We start from the raw sequence: 19,851 nt of genomic DNA, 5'->3' as shown, positions 1-19,851 counted from the left end.
TTTTAATTTTATTTATTTATTTTTCCCCCAAAGCCCCAGTAGATAGTTTATGTCATAGCTGCACATCCTTCTAGTTGCTGTATGTGGGACGCGGCCTCAGCATGGCCGGAGAAGCGGTGCGTCGGTGCGCGCCCGGGATCTGAACCCGGGCCACCAGCAGCAGAGCACGCGCACTTAACCGCTAAGCCACAGGGCCGGCCCATTGGTTTCTTTGGGAAAACTTTACACAACTGTCTGTAAATCTTGATTCTTGGGCCATTTTCCACAGTGCAGTAGACAGAATAATGGTCCCCCAAAGATGTTCATGTTCTGATCTCCAGGACCTGTGAATTTCTAACCTTACATGGCAAAAAGGACTTCGCAGATGTGATTAAGCTAAAGATCTTGAGATGGAGAGATTATTCTGGGTTATCTGGGAGGGTCCAATAAGTCCTTAAAAGAAGGAGGCAGACGTGAGAGACAGAAAAGGTGATGTGGTGATGGAAGCAGAGAGAGAGTGATTTGAAGAAGTTATCCTGCTGGCTTTGAAGATGGAGGAAGGCGCCACCAGCCAAGGAACGCACATGGCCTCTAGAAACTGGAAAAGGTGGGGGAAACGCATTCTCTCCTAGAACCTCCAGAAGGAACGCAGCCCTGCCGGCCCATTTTAGACTTTGGACCTCCTGAACTGTGAGATAACAAGTTGTGTTGTTTTAAGCCACTGAGTTTGTGGTCATTTGTTACAGCAGCCACAGGAAACTAACACACCTAGTAAAGAATGCTGCGACCTTCTGCCCAGGGAGCTGGGGGTCTCCCTGACCAGTGCGTACCTCCACTTTGTCTCCAGTTTCCAGAATGAGCTTCATCCCTGCTCAGTCTGGTCTGGTGTCTCTGGATGCAAGCCTGAGTTTCGCTTGTTTTAAGGTGGAGAATACTACGGATTTGTCCATTCGTCTGGCCTTTACCAGTGCCACTTTGTGCTGGGCTCCAGATTTGCTGAGTGTGACCTATGAAGGAGACTTGCTTTCCCCCTCAGTGCGGACCCTCGTGAGGCCGAATAGCACGTGGGTTGAGCTCACAGACTCTGGAGCTGAGTGCCAGGTCCCAAAGTCCACTTCTGCTGCCTCCTGGGGTTGTGACAAGCCACTCAGCCCCTCCCTGCCTCAGCTGCCTCATCTGTAAAAGGAGGATGCTGATAGGACCATCTGCCGGTGCTGTGGGGAACGGGATGGGTTCATGTCTGTACGGAGCCTGGAACTGCGCCTGGCCCCTAGTGAGGGTGGGCCTGTGTGCAAATCGTGACGGGTTAATAATCACATTTTGAGCGGGTCTTAATGCAGTGGGGCCTTCTCCCAGCACACGGCCTCCCCTGACCAGGCAGGGGGAGGCGAGCCTCAGACCCCCCAAGTATCTGAGGCCCAGGGTCCACGGGAGCCATGGTGGGGATGTGACTGCTGGAAGCAGTTTGCATGTGGGGGCTCCTCAGGTTGGGCAAGGGCTCCAGTGGGAGGCCCCCTGTTACATGCCCCTTCCGCCCCACCCAGGCCCAGCCCTTCTTCACCCCTGTAGGACACACAGGCCCTTGCTGGGGAATTCTTTTTAGGAGGTGGGGGGCGGGGCTTGGTGCTGGACTGGGCTGGGCTGGGGGGCCTGGAGGCAGGGCTTGTATGGGCGGGGCTCTACAGGGGCGGGGCCTGGGAGGAGCTTGTCTGGGCCGGTCTGCAGCCAGTCTTGCCTGGGTGGGGCCTGTGGGCCCTCCCGTCACCCCCTCTATCGAGGAGTTTGGGGTGGGAGGAGGGCTTGGTGAGGGGACAGCCTTTTCTCTTTTCCTCTCTGCGTCCCTCTTCTGCATGCTCCTGGCTCTCCCCCAGTGAGGCTGCAATGAGCGGGCCTGGAGAAGGCACATGTGCCCCTTGGCCAAAGGGAGCCGAGAGGAGCCTCTGAGGCAGGGGGCCTCGGCAGCAGAGCGGACTGGAGTGGAGGCGCCCTGGCTGCCCCCTGTCGTCCTGGCCTCCCCTGGTCATCCTGGCCTCTCCTGGTCATCCCAGTCTTCGTCCCTTGTCATCCTGCCCCCTGCTCATCCTGACTGCCCTCTGTTTACTGCCCCTGGTTGTCTCTGGCATGAGCGTGCCCTGGGCTCTCCCAGTCTGAACTGGAACCCCTGAGTCAAGGATGGGCACAGCCCTACCACGGAAAAGGAAGCACAGCAAGTGCAAGAGCCTCATATTTGGGGTGAGAGCTCGTCCTCAGAGGCCTGCAAGTCCTCTCGGGGGTTGACATCCTTTACCTGACCCTAGGTGGACCCAGAGACAGGATGGAGGGGGCCTGGGATGGCTCAGGCAGGGCTGGCTGGGCCCACACAGCTCTGATGCGCTGCAGGCCCCTCCTGGAAGGGCAGGGTTCCACCCTGGAGATAGCACTTTTCAGTGCCCAGTGATGGACGGCTGCAGGACCCGCACGTCCCTTCCGCACAGCAGCCTGGAAGAGGAGGGAGCTCTCATCCCCATTTCACAGATGAGAAGACAGCTCGGGGGGGCACAAGATGGGCCAAGGGCACCCAGGGAGGTGGTGGTACAGCGGGGGCTCAAAGCTAGAGCCAGTCCTTCCCCTGGTTGCTGTGGCCCCTCAGTGAGGGCTGGGGCTTCCCACCCGCTCACCTTCCCCCTCCTCGGGACTGGCTCCTGGGATGGGGCCTGAGGGGTTCAGGACACAGACTCAGTGACTGCGGTGATGGGTTTAATTTCCAAAGTTGTAGCTCAACCCAATTCTGAATTGTTTACAAGTGATACGTCTAATGGATAAGGATGCAGAAAGTCTGAATGTCAAAGGAGGCGAGAAGAGGAAGCATGCAAGAACCAACTGAAAGAAAGCTGGTGGTGGGGCCGGCCCGGTGGCGCAAGCTGTTAAGTGTGTGTGCTCTGCTGCGGCGGCCCGGGGTTCGCTGGTTCGGAACCCGGGCGCACGCAGACGCACCGCTTGGCAAGCCATGCTGTGGCGGCGTCCCATATAAAGTGGAGGAAGATGGGCACAGATGTTAGCCCAGGGCCAGTCTTCCTCAGCAAAAAAAGGAAAAAAAGAGGAGGATTGGCAGATGTTAGCAGAGGGCTGTTCTCACAAAAAAAAAAAAAAAAGAAAGCTGGTGGAGCTATGTTAATATCAGACAAAGCAGACTGTGACCAGGATTAGTGAGGGTAACTTCATAATTTATCACCAAAGCTCCGGTTCCCCAGAATGATATAACACTCCTGAATTTGCATGCTCCTAATAACAAGGCCTCAAAACAGGTAAAGCAACATAGCAGCTCAGGCACGAGCTTGCTTGTTCTTCCTGGAGGTCAGGTTTTGTTGAGGGACTGCAGCCTTCGCTGTCAGCCTTGGGCGAGATTGGAGAGTCAGGCCATCCTCTTGGGAAGTTTGCCCTACAGAGGGGAGAGAAAATCATGGATGCACGAAACAGCTGGAGACCAGCGGCCAGCACCCACTGAGGAGGGTGTGCATCATGCACTGTAGACACACACCCACGGAGGCCACCAACAGGCAGACACAGTCATTACTCTCTTATTCACACAGTCACACGTGTGTCCACACAAACACCGACGCCCCACCCAGGTGCGGGGGAAGACCCTCAGGGGTGTGTCATTTGAGGGTGAGCCCCCTGGAGGTGAGTGTGGGCTTGAGCCACCTGGGTCACCACCCTGTCCCTCTGCTGTGGCTGCTGTCCCCTCGTTCGCCTGGACCCCCAGGTCTGCCTGCCCTGTGGGGCATTCCACACGTCCTCAACCCCTCTCTGTGGCAGGCATCGTCCTAGGCCTGGAGCTCAGCAGTGACCAAAATGGACACAGCCCCTGCCCTTGCGGTGAACACGTAAACATGGGGCATACCAAACAGTGGTGAAATCACTGGGGAAATGAAGCAGGTTGGGAGGATTGAGGGGTGCGTGTGTGTGTTGCGTTATTTTATGTCATGGTCAGAGGTCAAAGCCCTCTCTGAAGAGGTGACATTTGAGCAGTGACCTGAAGGAGGTGAGGGAGAGAGCTCTGCACACAGCTGGGGGAGGAGCATTTCGGGCAGAGGGAACAGCAAGTGCAAAGGCCCTGAGGCGAACACTTGGTGGAAGGAGCGGGTGTGCGGGGGTGGGGAGAGGAGGGCACAGAGGGGCGGGGTGGGGCGGGGGGACCCTGCGGGTGGTGGGCACCACCACTGCCATCCAGGAGTCTGTGCAGGAGGAGGGAAAGGGCCCCAAAGGAGAAGGTGAATGAAGGCAGGGCGCATGTGCAAGTGCACTGTGAGCATCAAGCCCAGCACAAGGCAGCGTTGCTCTTACTCAATTAAAGCCTGCTGCATGCATGGTCTGTGCAGGGTGCTGGGTGCTCACTGGGGTCAGGGTGTGGTGGGCAGAGACTGCCCCGCCCTGTGTGTCTCCTGGGAGGCACCCACCCAGTGGGGAGGCAGTCACTTGGGGGGCTGTGCCTCCCCAGCTCCTTGTTCCTGGTGCAGGCCTCTGGGTGAATGGGGCCCTCCCAGCCACCCCCACCGCCTGGCCGGGTCTCCTAGAAACGCTGCTCAGATCAAGTCCTGTCTCCCCGGCTGCGCCGCTCGCCTGGTCGCTGTCTCCATCCGCACCTCCTCTTGCCCACTGCCCACGGCCCGCCACAGGCCCCGCAGGGCCATCTGTGCAGCTCACGTGGCTGTGCACGGGCTGCCTGCTCCCGACTTGTCACCCACGCTGACATTCAGCTGCTGCGTGGACAGTAAGGCCCTGAAGCCCTTAAAATACTGAGCCAGCTCCATATCGGTTGATAGCTCGCCCTCACCCTGACCCCCCGATCCCCTCATCCCCACCCGCGCAATTGCCCTAGTTGTTCAGCCTCCCCCCCCCGGGACCCCCGGAATTCCTCTCAAAGATCCTGCAACCGAAGAGTTGGCACCTGACAGCGGGGGGCCTGCAGCTGCCCGAGGCTGTGGACTGCCTGTCTAGTTGTTCAGTACCCACGCCTGGCCGGTGTCAAGGTTTTTGTATAGCCCCACCTCCCCGCGTCCCACTCTCACTCCCAGGACCTGGCCCACAGAGCTGTTTGCCAATTAAGTGACCACTGGATGCTCAGGATCAGGAAAGGGTGGAAGCCAGGCAGGGAGCCACGGAGCAGGGCCGTGCACGGCCGTGTACGGCCTGCAAGGATGGGCAGCTCAGGGCAGGGGCGTTGGGAGGCCTCGCCTTCGGACCCTCACCTGGTCGGTGCCGGTGGAGGGCGTCTCCCTCCCCTCCAGCTCGGGCTCCTCGCGCAGCGCCCTGCGAAGCACGGCCCCCAGGGGCTCCCGCAGGCTCTGGCTGCCCTGACTGCCCGCCAGGAAGTAGATGACAGGTTTGGTGCTGCTGCTCATGGACGCGAAGAGGCGTTCCAAGTTGCCAAACAGAGTCTTCATCTGCTGGGGCAGGTCCAGCCGGTGGAGGATGAATCTGGAGATGCCGACGGCCAGGGCGCAGATGAGGAACACGAAGACCGAGGCCAGGATGGCCGCGTACAGCCGCGTGGGCCGCCACTGCCATGGCTGGGAGCTTCTCCGAACCTGGATGGAGAGGACCACGCTCGACAGGACCATGATGGGCGTGAAGCTGACCAGCGTGAGGACGTGGAAGATGGTGTCCACCGTGGAGCCCTGCCGCGGGTGGGGATCCCTGGGCTCGTCGTGGAAGTACAAGACCAGCGCGGCCAGCAGGAGGGACAGCAGCCAGAGCATGGCGCACACCACGGCCGACAGGCGTGTGCGCCGGTGGCTGTGGTGCCAGGCGGGGAAGGAGATGCAGAGGCAGGGCTGGACGCTGGCGGCCGTCAGCAGGCCGAGGCCCGCGGTGTAGGCCAGGTGCTTGATGCCCCTCAGCGCCTGGTGGCCCAGCTGGTTCACGTGGGCCGCCCGGGAGCTGGCGTTGAGAACAGTCGGTGCGGCCGAGCAGAGGAGGAAGAGGAGGTCGGCCACCGCCAGGTGGAGGATGTAGACGCCCACGGTGCCCCTCTGCCCGCGGAAGCTGAGCAGCCAGGCCACCACGCCCTTGCCCGCAGTGCCGGCCACGCAGGGGAACATGACCAGGGCAGTGACCACCTCCTGGGCCGCGTGGGTGGGCTCCTCCGCCGGGCTGGCCGCGCCAGGGCCGCTGCTCCTGGAGCTGCTGCCGTTGAACACGGCGTCCGCCATCCCTGCCGACGGAAGGAGAGAGAACTGAGGGCCACGCCGGAGCCCCCTGCCCACAGAGCTGGGGCACCCGGGCCTCAGGGTTCCTGCTCCTCCCTCACCGGTGTCCCCAGGGCGGCCACTCACGGCTCACGCGCAGTGCAGAGGCAGAGCACGACCGTGGAGTGAACGAACGGGGAAGTCTGGGCAACCGATGTGTGCGGGTTTGTCTTATGATCTGCCGAGAGCTGGCCGGCCCCCTCTTGGAGTCTGCTCTTAATTCTTCTAATCACGAGGCCATGAAAAATGGCATTCTCTGCTCCTTGCAGCCCGTCCCCTGAGGATCCTTCTGGAGTGTTGCTGGCGTTTCTAACCACTGCCCTCCTGGCCCTGGGCTGGGAGGTGTCAGGTCCTCCTTGCTCCTTGTCCAGACCCTTCTCCTTGACGTCCACTCTCGCGTCACCTGGGTGCACCAGCTGCCACTCCTTGGAGCTGTCACTCGCCCTGCCAGGTTGCTCCCCCGCGTGCCTTGTTCACGCTATGTGCTCCGGCTCTGGGGCAGGCCAGGGCCCGTTTCCGTGGCTGGGCAGGAGGGTGACCAAGAGTGGGGCAAGGCTCCCTGAGCAGCTGCGCCCAGCCTGGCCCCCAGAGTCGGCCGTCAGTGCCCAGTGCGGGCCTGGCCTCCGCCCTGCAGAGTGCTGGTCCCTTGGAGCCCCTGAGTGCCCGGCTCAGCGTGGATGGGCGGGGTGGCTGTGCATGACTGGTCACTATGGTGGGCCCCTGGGAGAGGTGGTCCCTGGGCCTAGCACCTTATACCCCATCGTGGTGAGGGTACAATGTGACATGCTTGGCACAAGGCTTGATCACAGCAAACCCTCAGTACTGGCCCAGTGAGCTCCCTGACCACTCCCAGGAGCCTGAGTGCCTGGGGGCAGCACGGCCCCTCTGCCGTTACTGCCGGGCTTGCTACCCGCCGGAACCCCGGCCAGCCTGGAAGGCCCTCTTGCCCACTGATCTCCCCCTGCTGCAGAGCTCACCTGAGCACTGTCCTGGGCACGGGGAGGGGTCTCCACAAACATCTGCTGCCTAGATGGTGGCCGGTGACGTCCCCGTCCCTGACATTTGCCCGGTACTCTGATGGGCTGGAGCGTTTTTCCACCCATGACTTCCTTTGCTCCTTTCGTGAATTACCTTCCTGGTCTGACCCCCTCATGCCACCTCTGGGCACCCTGCACGGCTCAGGACCGGAGACCGGGGTGGGAAAGCCCAGGGTCCATTGTGCTTGGCCGGGACCTGGGGTGGACTCGCCCTCCCGGGGCTGGGAGCTCCACGCACCCTTGCTCTGCAGGCCCGTGCTGCCTGCCAACGTCAGAGTCATCACGCCCTTTTGACGGGTCTCACCTCCGTCCTCGGAGCCCCGACTCTGCTCTGAGCTCCCGTGTACCAGGCTGTGGGTGCGACCCTGGCATGTGGGAGGCCACGGCTGATGGCAACTCCTACTTTATTTCATAAATATCACTCTTTCTTCACTAATGGTGTAATTGATTGAATCACTTATTCCTGATACTCATTCCACCAATTATGTCGTTTGTTAGTGAATTGGTCACGAGGACCTTCTCTGTGCCAGGCCTGGGGCGGCTGTGGGCTGGGACCTGAATGAGGCCTCTTCCCTGCCCCGGGGGCTCACCCCTCCCAGGCCGAGTTGGGAGCGTCTGCTCTGGGCTGGGAGGCTGCCAGAGTGGCCCCAGGCTGTGCACTTGCATCTGCTCCTCATGAGAGAAGACCCTGCGTCCCTTCCCACTTGACTGCCTTTCTCGTATAAATGTGCACCAGGCTACGTGGAGGAAACCGACCTTGAAGACTTAGGAGGGATTAAGGAGCTGTTAGAAAAGCTTTGAAAACTGGGACAGTCCCCGGGCATGCAGTATTCCACTGGAAGAGTCCCTTTGGAATGGTGTCGCCCCCTTTGCTGCCTCAAGGTCCGTCTTCCCCTCTGAGCCCCCCAGACACCTCAGATGCCAGCATGTGCGTCCCGCCTGTCCCAGTGCCCCCTTGTCAGGCAAACACCCTGGAGTCATGTCTTCCTCCGGCCCCCTGGAGGCCCTCCCATGTTTGCTGAGAGGGCCCTTCGCGCCCTGGTCATCAGGTGGGGCAGGGACATCAGGGGACTGGAGGCCAGCCAGCCTCAGCTCCCCGAGAGCGCTTCCTGGCCCCGCCCTGTGCCCTGGGGTTGCCCCGGCGTTTATGAACGACAGACAGTAACACAGTGAAGTACCCCAGAAAGGGGCTGTTCACGTCTGAGATTCAAGGCACCTTTGACCCTGTGGGAGGGGAGAACTCCCCGCCAACCTGCTGGCTGGTTTCTTACCTATCTTTCCCACAAAACTGGAGAATTAGAACATTCCAGGCCGTGGGTCTGGGCTGACCCCTGGCCATGGAAGGTGAGGATGCCCAGGAGGAGCGACCTTACTGAGGGTGTGCTTGCTGCTTCTCGGGCATCGTCTGATCTGGCAAGCCCCGGGGGGCGGGTGTCAGCATCCCCACCTACAGATGAGACCTGGGACCAGAGAAGGCGGAGGAAGGGTGTCACTCAGCCCTGGGGCACCTGCTCTCTCTAAGGGTCTGAATTGGTGGTCCTCTCACCTGGCCTGCCCGCGTGCCTCGCCTCCTGGAGAAGGTCCCCGGCGTCCTTGGAGGCCTCGGCAGCTCCGGGGTCCCCGGTCCCTGAGCCGCTCCTGCCGCGGGTCTGCTCGCGCTGTCTTCTGTGGCTCTCTGACCTCAGAGGAGGCCTGTCCCCGGGATCCAGCCGACACACTGCCTCCTCTGAGAAGTAGGAGAGGCACTCAAGCCATCTACGGGAAGCACAGCCCTCAGGGGACCAGGAGGCCCCCAGTGAGATCAGCTGCATTAGGCCTTTCCCTGCAGGAGCCGGAGCCTGCTGTGGGCTATTGGGCTGTCTCAGAAGCTCTCCTAGCTCCCCGGCCCCCTGGGAGGGCTGTGGCCTGCGAGCAGGGAGGGCAGGGCAGAGAGGTACCTGTGGCTACACTTCACCAGGCCTGGCTTCTCCCGGAGACAGCTTGTCCAGGGCATAGGGGCCGTCAGGGCCTCAGCAGGGAGCTCCCCAGCCGGGAGCTCCGAGAGCCCACAGAGGGGCTGGTGCCTCTGGGAACAAGAAAGGCCACGAGGCTCACCCTGCAGTGCCAGCATGAGCAGAGTGTCTGGTACCTGGAAATTTCTGGTTCTCTGAAGCTACTTCCAGTAGGGGCTGGAAAGACAGAACTCTGGACTAGGATTCCCAAGACGGATTAAACCCCAAGTCAGCTAATGTCATTGGGTGATGCCTGTCACCTTGGTTTGCCCCTTCACGTGTCACAACAAGTCTCAACAGAGACTTAAAGAGACGAGATGACGCCCCAGAGCGTGAGAGGCAGGACAGGGAAGCCGGCAGATGAGCGGGGAGTCTGGGAGGGGAGGCTGGGTGAGGATGGTGAGGAAGGTTTCTTTGGCGAGAGCGGCCGACGGGCAGTGATCTCTCACCTGGGAGGCACCGAGGCTGGCGCTGCTCCAGAAGGGGCCTGCCAGGTTGGGAGTGGCGGTGCCTCTCAGGATGGAACTCGGGAGCCTTTCCCGAGGATCAGACATGGGCCCCATGGGAGCAGGGAGGCACCAGAGCCATTGTGTTCCCGGGGCCAGCCCACCGGCTCAACACTCACGCTGGTGTGACCTTGGCCAGTTCCTCACACGCTGCCTCAGTTTCCCCATTGGTGGTGTGCGCCTGCCTCACAGGGCTGTCGTGAGGACTGAAGGAGTGGGCACGCGCACGGTGCCAGAAACAGTGCCCAACGTGCTGTCACTGCCAGGCAGAGGGGACGGTCGCCACAGCTCGTAAAGGGCCCTCTGAGGAGCCCATGGGCGCTTTCCTGAGAGGAAGAGTCAGTGTGAACCCTTGTCAGGCCCAGGGGAGAGCGGATCCATGTTGACAGTGCCAATCCAGCAAGAACTTTCCAGAACTCCCTTCCTCCCAAGTCTCTGAAACAAGAATGAAGGAGGAGGAAGGAGGAGGGTATGCTGGGCGGGGAGGCCCAGACCCCGAGAGGGGTCCACACTCGGGTCCCTGACTGCCCCCAGGTCTATGACACAGGATTTGCGATCTTGTTTCCGAATCGGGACTTTGTCATTCTGACCTGAGAAATCGCGGAGCCTACCCAAGTCTTCGTCCACGGCTGGGGAAGAATCGACCCCTCCAAGTAAACTTTAAAGAACCACAGGAGGAAACGGTGGTCACACCCCATGGGTCCTGCTTGTCACAAATCAAGTGAGGCCAGACCCCTGTGGACCGCCTTGACCTTGACGACTGCGACCACCGCATAGATGTGAGAGAAGGGAATTTGACCTCATTTGACTTGTAACAGGGTTGTTGAAAAATCTTCCTAAAAGGGCCGAGTCTTCCTTCCTGCTTCAGCCAATGGGGAGTCTTGGATGTAACCAAGTCTTCTCCGGGACGGACAGTCACTCATTTATTCATTCAGTGTACAATTATGAAGCACCTACTGTGAACCAAGGTCCATGCTGGATGCTGGGAACGCAGCGGTGGATGAGCTCCAGATAATAAGTGAGCAGATGAAGAAGCGAGAAGACGCTGAGTGCCAATCACGCGATGCTGGACGGCGAGGGGCGGGTGCCGCTCTAGGGTGCAGGGCGGGGGGCCCTCGGAGGCTCTCGCTCTGAGCTGAGATCTCAATGGTGCGACAGAGCTGGGTATACGCAGATCACAGAGAAGGGAGTTCAGGCCGAGAAAACAGCGAGCACAAAATCTCTCCATCAGAAATGCACTGGGGGCCGGCCGGGTGGTGCAGTGGTTAAGTGCACTTGCTCTGCTTCAGCGGCCCAGAGTTCGCCGGTTCGGATCCTGGATGCGCACTGCTTGTCAAGCCATGCTGTGGCGGCATCCCATATAAAGTAGAGGAAGATGGGCACCGATGTTAGCCCATGGCCAATCTTCCTCAGTAAAAAGAGGAGAGTTAGTATTGGATGTTAGCTCAGGGCTGATCTTCCTCACAAAAAAAAAAAAAAAAGAAACAAATGGGCTGGACATGTTTGAACAGGGCGAAGGTGGACCGTGGAGGGGGAGAGAGACGAGGACAGGATGACAAAGGCACTGGGATGGATCATGTAGGCCCTCAGGACGAGCAGGAGCTGGGGTTGTCTTCTAGGTAAGGGGGCAGGGCCTCCTCCTGTGTCCCCCACCCCAGCACCAGGGCAGGCTTCCTTGGCATGCAACCTACCCGTTCACACAGGGCACTGTGCTCAGAAGGGCCCAGGTGTGTTTTTGTGAAAAATTGAGCTGTAATTCACATACCATGAAATCCACCCTTTAAAGCATACGATTCAGTAGTTTTTAGTCAATTCACAGAGCTGTGTAACTGTCACCGTCTAATTTCAGAACATTTTCATCACCCCAAAAAGAAACCTCTACCCAATAACACAATCCCCCCTCCCTCTGCTTTCTGTCTCAGTGGAGTTGCCTGCTCTGGACATTTCATAAACATAGAATCATACAATATGTGGCCTTTTGTGTCTGGCCTCATTCACTGAGCATAATGTCTTCAAGGGTCATCTACATTGTAGCATTTATCAGAGCTTCATTCTCTTTTATGGCTGAGTAATATTCCATTGTATGGATGGACCCCAATTTGTCCATTCATCTGTTGATGGCCATTTGAGTTGTTTCTACTCTTTGGCTATGATGAATATGCATTATGAATTTGTGAATTATGAATGTGAATTGTGGCTATTAGGACTATGAATCACGCTGCTGTGAACATCACGTACGTGTTTTTGTGTGGACGTGTGTTTTCAGTGCTCTTGGGTGGGAGGTGAATCTTGAGCTGAACTTGACGAAGGTGAAATCCCTCTTGTCCTCTGTCCCCCGTTTTCATGTCCCCTCTGGCCGTCCTTGGAACCCACCAGAAAACCTTCACTCGCCCCCCTTTGAGAAGTGGGAAGGGGGCTTGAGCTATAAATGCAGGATGGCGCCCGCCCCACCCACCGGGAGGCCTCCCCAGGTCATAGGCAACCTTGCCGAGGGCCGATGGGCCTGCGTCCCTCCTAGGACACCTGCCGGGGCAGCGTGATGGGGGAGTGGGCTGGGAGGGAAAACCTCCCAACCCCTGGCTTTCCCCCGAAGCTGTCCCCCGAGAGCCGAGTTCTCAATACGCAGGAGCCACCCTCCTGGGGGCATCAGGCAGAGATGGCCGAGGGCCCCACTTAGGAGCCACTGGGATGGGGTCTGGTGCTGACTGGCTATGAGGTGGCTCCTGGGCCTGGGGACAGTGGTGCCTCTCGGGCACAGGCTCCCATCCCTGCGTGTCCTCCCACCAACCAGCCCTTCGAATGGCTTACTCTCATCGGTCCAGGCGCCCTCCTCCCCCACTGCCCAGACTTCCATCTATTCTGTTTCTCGTCTCGTGTTACATTTTTATTATGGAGACTTAAAACCGCACACAGCAACAGGGAGAAGACTGTAACAAACCCTCAAGTTCCCGGCTCCCAGGTTCAACAGATGTCACCACTCCGCTGTTCTTGTTTAATCTCTCCCACACTCTCCTTTTTGCTTTTTCTTCTGGAATATTCTAAAGCAAATCCCAGATGCTACATCATTTCACTCCCAAATATGAGGACTTTTTTAATGCACCACCCGATGCCATTATCGCACCCAATGAATGTACGCTAATTCCTTCTAGGCATCCTGTTTCCCTGCCTGGTCCCATGGCCCTGAGGATGGAACCGAGTCCCCAGCAAGGCCCGCCCTCCCCTTCGCCTGATGGCCCTCACTCTGCTCTCCACTGAGCGGTGTCAGCGGCCTTGGACCATCCTCCCTGGATCCATTATTCCATTAGGGGCTGCAGGTGGATGCCGTCCTAATTCAGCCCTCCTCCCGCAACTATTAGCCCTGCTTCCCGGTAGACGAGAACTTCCCCACTGCCGGAAACGTGGTCCCTGCGGGAAAGCCGGGATAAATGCTCCTTCTTTCCCTTTCCTCACCAGTTTTCAGATTGAGGAGTTGTCACACCAACCTCCAGATGTGGCCGTGGAGGCCCGCAGGCGGGTTTTAGTTATGGACTCGGGAATTTGCCCATCTTTGATGAGTTTCATTTGATGCTTGGCTTGGCCAGTGGGAACCTCCTCTGACGTTCCTGACAGTCTCTCCTGTGTGGCATAAACTTGATGTACTGAATTTTGGGGACTTCAATTTTTTCTTTTTATCTAAAATATCCTCATCTTATGAATCAAAAGCTTTGGTTTTCAAAACTGTCACCTTTGCTACAAGAACTGACTTTAAAGTTGTGAAGAATTGCTGTCTTTGTGCTCCGGGCCCCTCTCTTGAGCACAGAGCTCCAGTCTGGGGTCCCCAGGGGGGCTCAGAAAGTGCAAGGGGGAGATATTTCAAACCATCAGACGGCACGGTGGTCTAACCGTCGTCCTCCTGGGCCTAGCAGTCCCTGTAACAGGTGACCAGCCTCAGTGGGCTGCAGGAATCATTCCTGAGGTGAGTTCCCTGGTGTTGGATCCTCCTGGAGCCGGAGCCCCGAGGCTGGTCGTCTCGGATGAGAGTCGGCCCGTGCAGAGCTGTAGAAGGAAAGGGACAAGCCAGCGAAATTTGAAGGCGGGAAGAGCCCGACCTGGTGTGTTTCCAGGTGTCCCCATGAGCCACCGTGTCACCTGGCACTAAACAGCGTCGCTTCCATTGATGGGAGAGCTCAGAAAGCAACGGGGAAGTCCAGGACTTTGGGGCCAGGCCGCCTGCGTTTGTACCCTAGGTCTGCTCCTTACCTGGGTGTCCCTGCGAGAAGTCACGAATCCCCTCCTGCCTCAGTTTCCTCCTTGGTAACGTGGGACAAGAAGAGTTGCTACCTGGGGGCTGAGGGGAGGGTTGAGTTTGTTAACGAGGCTCAAGCACGGAGCCCGGCAACAGCGTGCCTGGCACTGGGTGTCGGTTATTGTTATCACTCTCGTGCTTTATTTCCTGGAACCCTTGGAGCGGCCCTGCGGGTAGATGCTGATCTTCCTCTCATTCAACGGGAGAGTAAATGGAAGATTAATTTGGGGTCAAATAGTTTGCCCAAACAAGAAACAACAGGCAGCAGTGCCACAGCTCAGCCCGTGGTTGGGGTCCCCCCGCCCCACCCGGCTGCCCCGCTACCCAGACCACCACCCCCAGGAGAGTGTGGGGTCTCCAGGGCCCGGCTCCTCCTCCTCCGCGAGCCCGCATCTCTCACTGGCCCCAGGAGCGCTCCTCTCGCCTGCTCTCCCTCGAGGGTCTTTGTAGGGGAACCGGGCCACCCCTGAGAGGCTGTGGAACGGAGCAATTTTGGCTGAAGCTGCAGAGGTGAGGGCGGTGGGCACTGAGGTGTCCTCGCACTCTGGGCATCCCAAGAGGTGGCCAGACCCTTCCTTCCGCGTCACTCCACCGCCCCCTCCAGACGACCAGCAGAAGGCAGAGGTGGTTGACAGCTGGGGGGGTCCTCGAGGTGAAGGCGGCCGTGGACCCCCAGAGCCGGCCCTGACCACGATCTGGATTCGGCCCCCAGCCCTGCCCAGCAAGTCCGCAGTCCCCGGTCAGTTCTCTCCCACGTGCTGCCCAGAGGGCTGCTCACACCTTCTCTTGTTTCAGATCTCACCACCCATCCCCCTCCTGGTGACCCACAGTTGCCACCCAGAAACGGCACTGAAGGCGTGAAAGTGACAGAGCCTCTTCCCGCCTGAAGTCTGCTCAGTGCCCTGCACCTGGCACCGTGAGCTGTCTTCCGCCTGTGCCGGGGTGGACCGACCCCTGCCGACCCCACCCGCCCTGGAGCAGTGGCTCGTCCACCCTCACTCAAGGACGGTGATCCTGCCACCAGCCCCCCATCCCAGCATCCTGTTCCCCCGTAACACACCATCCCCACCAGAGCACAGCCTGCAGTAATGGTGAGGGAAAGACATCCTCACTGGAGCCCTGCCCTTCACTCACTTGCAGCCACTGCCTCGTTGTCTTCCTGCTTTTCCAGAAAACTCCTCGAAAGCTTTCTCCAGGCTCCCCGTCTCCCTCTCCCGTCTCCAGGCTCCCCGTCTCCCTCTCCCGTCTCCACCCATCTCCACGCTCCCCGTCTCCCTCTCCCGTCTCCACCCATCTGCATGCTCCCCGTCTCTATGCTCCCCGTCTCCCTCTCCCGTCTCCAGGCTCCCCGTCTCCCTCTCCCGTCTCCACCCATCTCCATGCTCCCCGTCTCCCTCTCCCGTCTCCATGCTCCCCATCTCCCTCTCCCGTCTCCACCCATCTGCATGCTCCCCGTCTCTATGCTCCCCGTCTCCCTCTCCCATCTCCAGGCTCCCCGTCTCCCTCTCCCGTCTCCAGGCTCCCCGTCTCCATCTCCCGTCTCCACCCATCTCCATGCTCCCCGTCTCCCTCTCCCGTCTCCACCCATCTGCATGCTCCCCGTCTCTATGCTCCCTGTCTCCCTCTCCCGTCTCCAGGCTCCCCGTCTCCCTCTCCCGTCTCCACCCATCTCCATGCTCCCCGTCTCCCTCTCCCGTCTCCATGCTCCCCGTCTCCCTCTCCCGTCTCCACCCATCTCCATGCTCCCCGTCTCTATGCTCCCCGTCTCCCTCTCCCGTCTCCAGGCTCCCCGTCTCCATCTCCCGTTTCCAGGCTCCCCGTCTCCATCTCCCGTCTCCACCCATCTCCATGCTCCCCGTCTCCCTCTCCCGTCTCCACCCATCTCCATGCTCCCCGTCTCTATGCTCCCCGTCTCCCTCTCCCGTCTCCAGGCTCCCCGTCTCCATCTCCCGTTTCCAGGCTCCCCGTCTCCCTCTCCCGTCTCCAGGCTCCCCGTCTCCATCTCCCGTCTCCATGCTCCCCGTCTCCATCTCCCGTCTCCACCCATCTCCAGGCTCCCCGTCTCCCTCTCCCGTCTCCAGGCTCCCCGTCTCCATCTCCCGTCTCCACCCATCTCCATGCTCCCCGTCTCCATCTCCCGTCTCCACCCATCTCCAGGCTCCCCGTCTCCCTCTCCCGTCTCCAGGCTCCCCGTCTCCATCTCCCGTCTCCACCCATCTCCAGGCTCCCCGTCTCCCTCTCCCGTCTCCAGGCTCCCCGTCTCCATCTCCCGTCTCCATGCTCCCCGTCTCCATCTCCCGTCTCCACCCATCTCCAGGCTCCCCGTCTCCCTCTCCCGTCTCCAGGCTCCCCGTCTCCATCTCCCGTCTCCACCCATCTCCATGCTCCCCGTCTCCATCTCCCGTCTCCACCCATCTGCATGCTCCCCGTCTCCATCTCCCGTCTCCACCCATCTCCATGCTCCCCGTCTCCATCTCCCGTCTCCACCCATCTCCAGGCTCCCCGTCTCCATCTCCCGTCTCCACCCATCTCCATGCTCCCCGTCTCCATCTCCCGTCTCCACCCATCTCCAGGCTCCCCGTCTCCCTCTCCCGTCTCCAGGCTCCCCGTCTCCATCTCCCGTCTCCAGGCTCCCCGTCTCCATCTCCCGTCTCCACCCATCTCCAGGCTCCCCGTCTCCCTCTCCCGTCTCCAGGCTCCCCGTCTCCCTCTCCCGTCTCCAGGCTCCCCGTCTCCCTCTCCCGTCTCCAGGCTCCCCGTCTCCATCTCCCGTCTCCAGGCTCCCCGTCTCCATCTCCCGTCTCCACCCATCTGCATGCTCCCCGTCTCCATGCTCCCCGTCTCCCTCTCCCGTCTCCAGGCTCCCCGTCTCCATCTCCCGTCTCCAGGCTCCCCGTTGCCATCTCCTGTGTCCATCTCCTTTCCACCTCTGCCTCCTTTGAATACTATTGCCAAACAACAACTAGAATAAAAAGAGGTGTGAGTGGGTGAGTTTTCTTTGGCTGCCATAATAAATGAGCACAAACTGGGTGATGACACAACAGAAATTTATTCTCTTATGATTCTGAAAGCTACAAGCCCAAAATCAACATGTGGCAGGACCGTACTCCCTCCCGGGGCTGTAGGGGAAGATCCTTCTTCCCTCTTCCAGCTTCCGGGGGCTCCAGGCGTCCCTGGGCTTGTGGCCGCATCACTCCCATCTCTGCCTCCACCGACACATGGCCTCCTCCTCTCCTCCCTGTGCCTCTCCTGTGTGTCTCTTATGAGGACACCCATCCCTGGATTTAGGGCCCACCTGGACCATCCAGGATGATCTGATCTGGTGATCCTTCACTTGATTACCGCCCTGGGAATGTCCCCCCAGTGCACACTTCCCGCCTGGGAAGCTGGATGCTATCCCAACTGTCAGAGCCATCTCTCCCCTCTGCTGTGACCGGGGGATGGGGCAGACCAGGTGAGCCCTGTTGGAGAAATAGGAATCAAGACCCAAAGGAACATACCAATTCATAAATACAGAAATTAGTGAATTTTATTATTGAGCAACCACCGCCACCACCAGGGTCAAATTTTGTGGGGTCCAAAGCTTATCAACAAGAGGGGTGCCCTTTAAGAAAAAGAATGCAAAATTATAAACACAAAATTAGATACAACAATGAATATTTATTTAGAATAGGAAAAGAAATCACAGCAAATCACAGTTTTAAAAGCTGACAAATACCACAAATAATACAAAATAGAGAAAAACATCTGTAATCTTTTTTTTTCTATCTCTTTTGGCTGCACACTCTTTGATAGCCTTTTCTTGTGTCAACTCTTTTGAATATTTTCCATAGAGAGAACTGAAAGATACTTTAATCTTTTTTTTTTAGCATGGTTGATCAAACTTTGTTTTGTATTATAAATAGTTTAAAAATGTTTCTTAGCTTCACGACTCGTTATTGGTAATGTCCTATACATTTTTAGGATTTATATCAAATCTAGGAAGATCTATATCAAGTTTTTTCTCATGCAAGAATGGTAAGATTTCAGGGCATTTCAAGATTTCTTGAATGGTGATTAATCTGAAATATTCTTTGAATTGATGACACTCATTAACTATTTGTGGTCAATGTCCTTGCTGTAGCAGTGACTTATGATTTTAAGCTGCCTTCATTGATGTCCAATCAGCAGAAAATTTAAATATTTCCCAGTGTGTTCATAAGATACATTCCTCTTCATTAATTGGATTATTGAAAATACAAGATCCTGTGGATTTCTTCCATTCTAAAATTATCTCTTTCTCTTACTGAATTACTTTTGATTACAATTCAGTTCTCAACTTCAAACTAATTTCTATTGACTTCAATATTTACCTTTATCCCTTTTGTTTCAGAGTCCCTTGATTTAAATCTGAACTTTCTCTTACTTCTTTCATAAACAAAATTAAAAATAACAAAAGAAGGTCCCCTTCATATCCACTTAAGTCAAGAGTTTATAATTTCTCGTTATTTCTTTTGAAATGTTGTAAAATTTCTTCCACAATTTGAATAATCTTTTTTTGTTTCTAATTTTGATACTGAACCTCTTAATCTCAAATTTGTGTGTCTGATGTGCAGTAAGCCAACCATTGCGACACCAGTGCTTGGAGAGGGAGAAAGTTTATTTGAACTGGCCAAAATGTAAAGGTGGGAGGATAGATTCTCTCAAATCTGCCTTAAGGAAAGAAGAAAGCAGGGGTTTTTATAGAGCTAAGGGGCTTGAGGGGAGGAGTTTCAGAGACACAAAGGGGAAATGCATGTTTCTTTCACTCCAGATAAGCCCTTGGGCAACCAGACTTCTGGGCGTCAACACAGCTGGGGGCTGGTTATCTGGTGATGGTAACTTCCTTAAAGGCATTATTTTTCTTATGCAAAACAAGCTTATAAATCCTCGTGACCCTTGAGTCACCCCTCAGGTTAAACAAGAAAAATAACAAATTAACAAGATTAACTTCTTTTCGTCTGTGTCTGTGTTGGGAACAAAGTCAAAAGGTAATCATGTTCTTATTGAATATTTAAAGTAACCCATAGGTACCCAGCTTCAATTTGTGTTTTTCTTCCAAGTACAGTCTTCAAAAATACATTTTAGAGTCTTGAAAATGTCACCGTACCCGTGATATAAGGCTTGGACAGCTTTGTGATGGAAGCCCATCTTGTCATGCTTACCTCTTTGAAAGAAAAAGCCAAGGCAGTGTGTGTGTTAAAATATTCCACTCACATGATGATCTCAAAAAGAAAACCTATAACCACTGAAAACACTGAAGTGGTCGGCAACCGTGTGGGACGGCTTTTTCTCTGTTGAGATCAATGGTGCATTATACAGTCATGTGTCGCCTAACAATGGGGATACTCTCTGAGAAAAGCATCATTAGGTGATTTTGTCGTTATGTGAACATAGTGTGCACATACACAAACCTAGATGGGATAGCCTGCTGCACCCCCAGGCTGTATGGTACTGATCTTATGAGACCACTGTCATGTATATGGTCCGTCATTGACTGAAAGATGTGGTGCATGACTGCAGTTGTTTGCTACATTTTAGCATCCCTGAGAAGTAATTCCTCCACTTAAAATGCTACGTATCTGATGGTTGGAAGAATTTCCCATAGACTGGCTTCTGTCTCTGTACATTCTCCTCTGCCACCCATCTCCTTCATGTTCTGGGTGCCATAGGGCTCCCTCATAGCTCTGGACAACCTCTGGGGCTTCGCCTTCATGTCCTGATACTGGTAAATCCATGAACCAGACTGGGGAGCAATAGTTACATAGAAGTGACTGGAAGCTATGTAAATATATGCCACTAAACCCA

The sequence above is a fragment of the Diceros bicornis genome, chromosome 31 (genome assembly GCF_020826845.1).
Source record: "Diceros bicornis minor isolate mBicDic1 chromosome 31, mDicBic1.mat.cur, whole genome shotgun sequence".
NCBI classification, from domain to species: Eukaryota; Metazoa; Chordata; class Mammalia; order Perissodactyla; family Rhinocerotidae; genus Diceros; species Diceros bicornis.
This window is presented reverse-complemented; position numbering follows the sequence as displayed.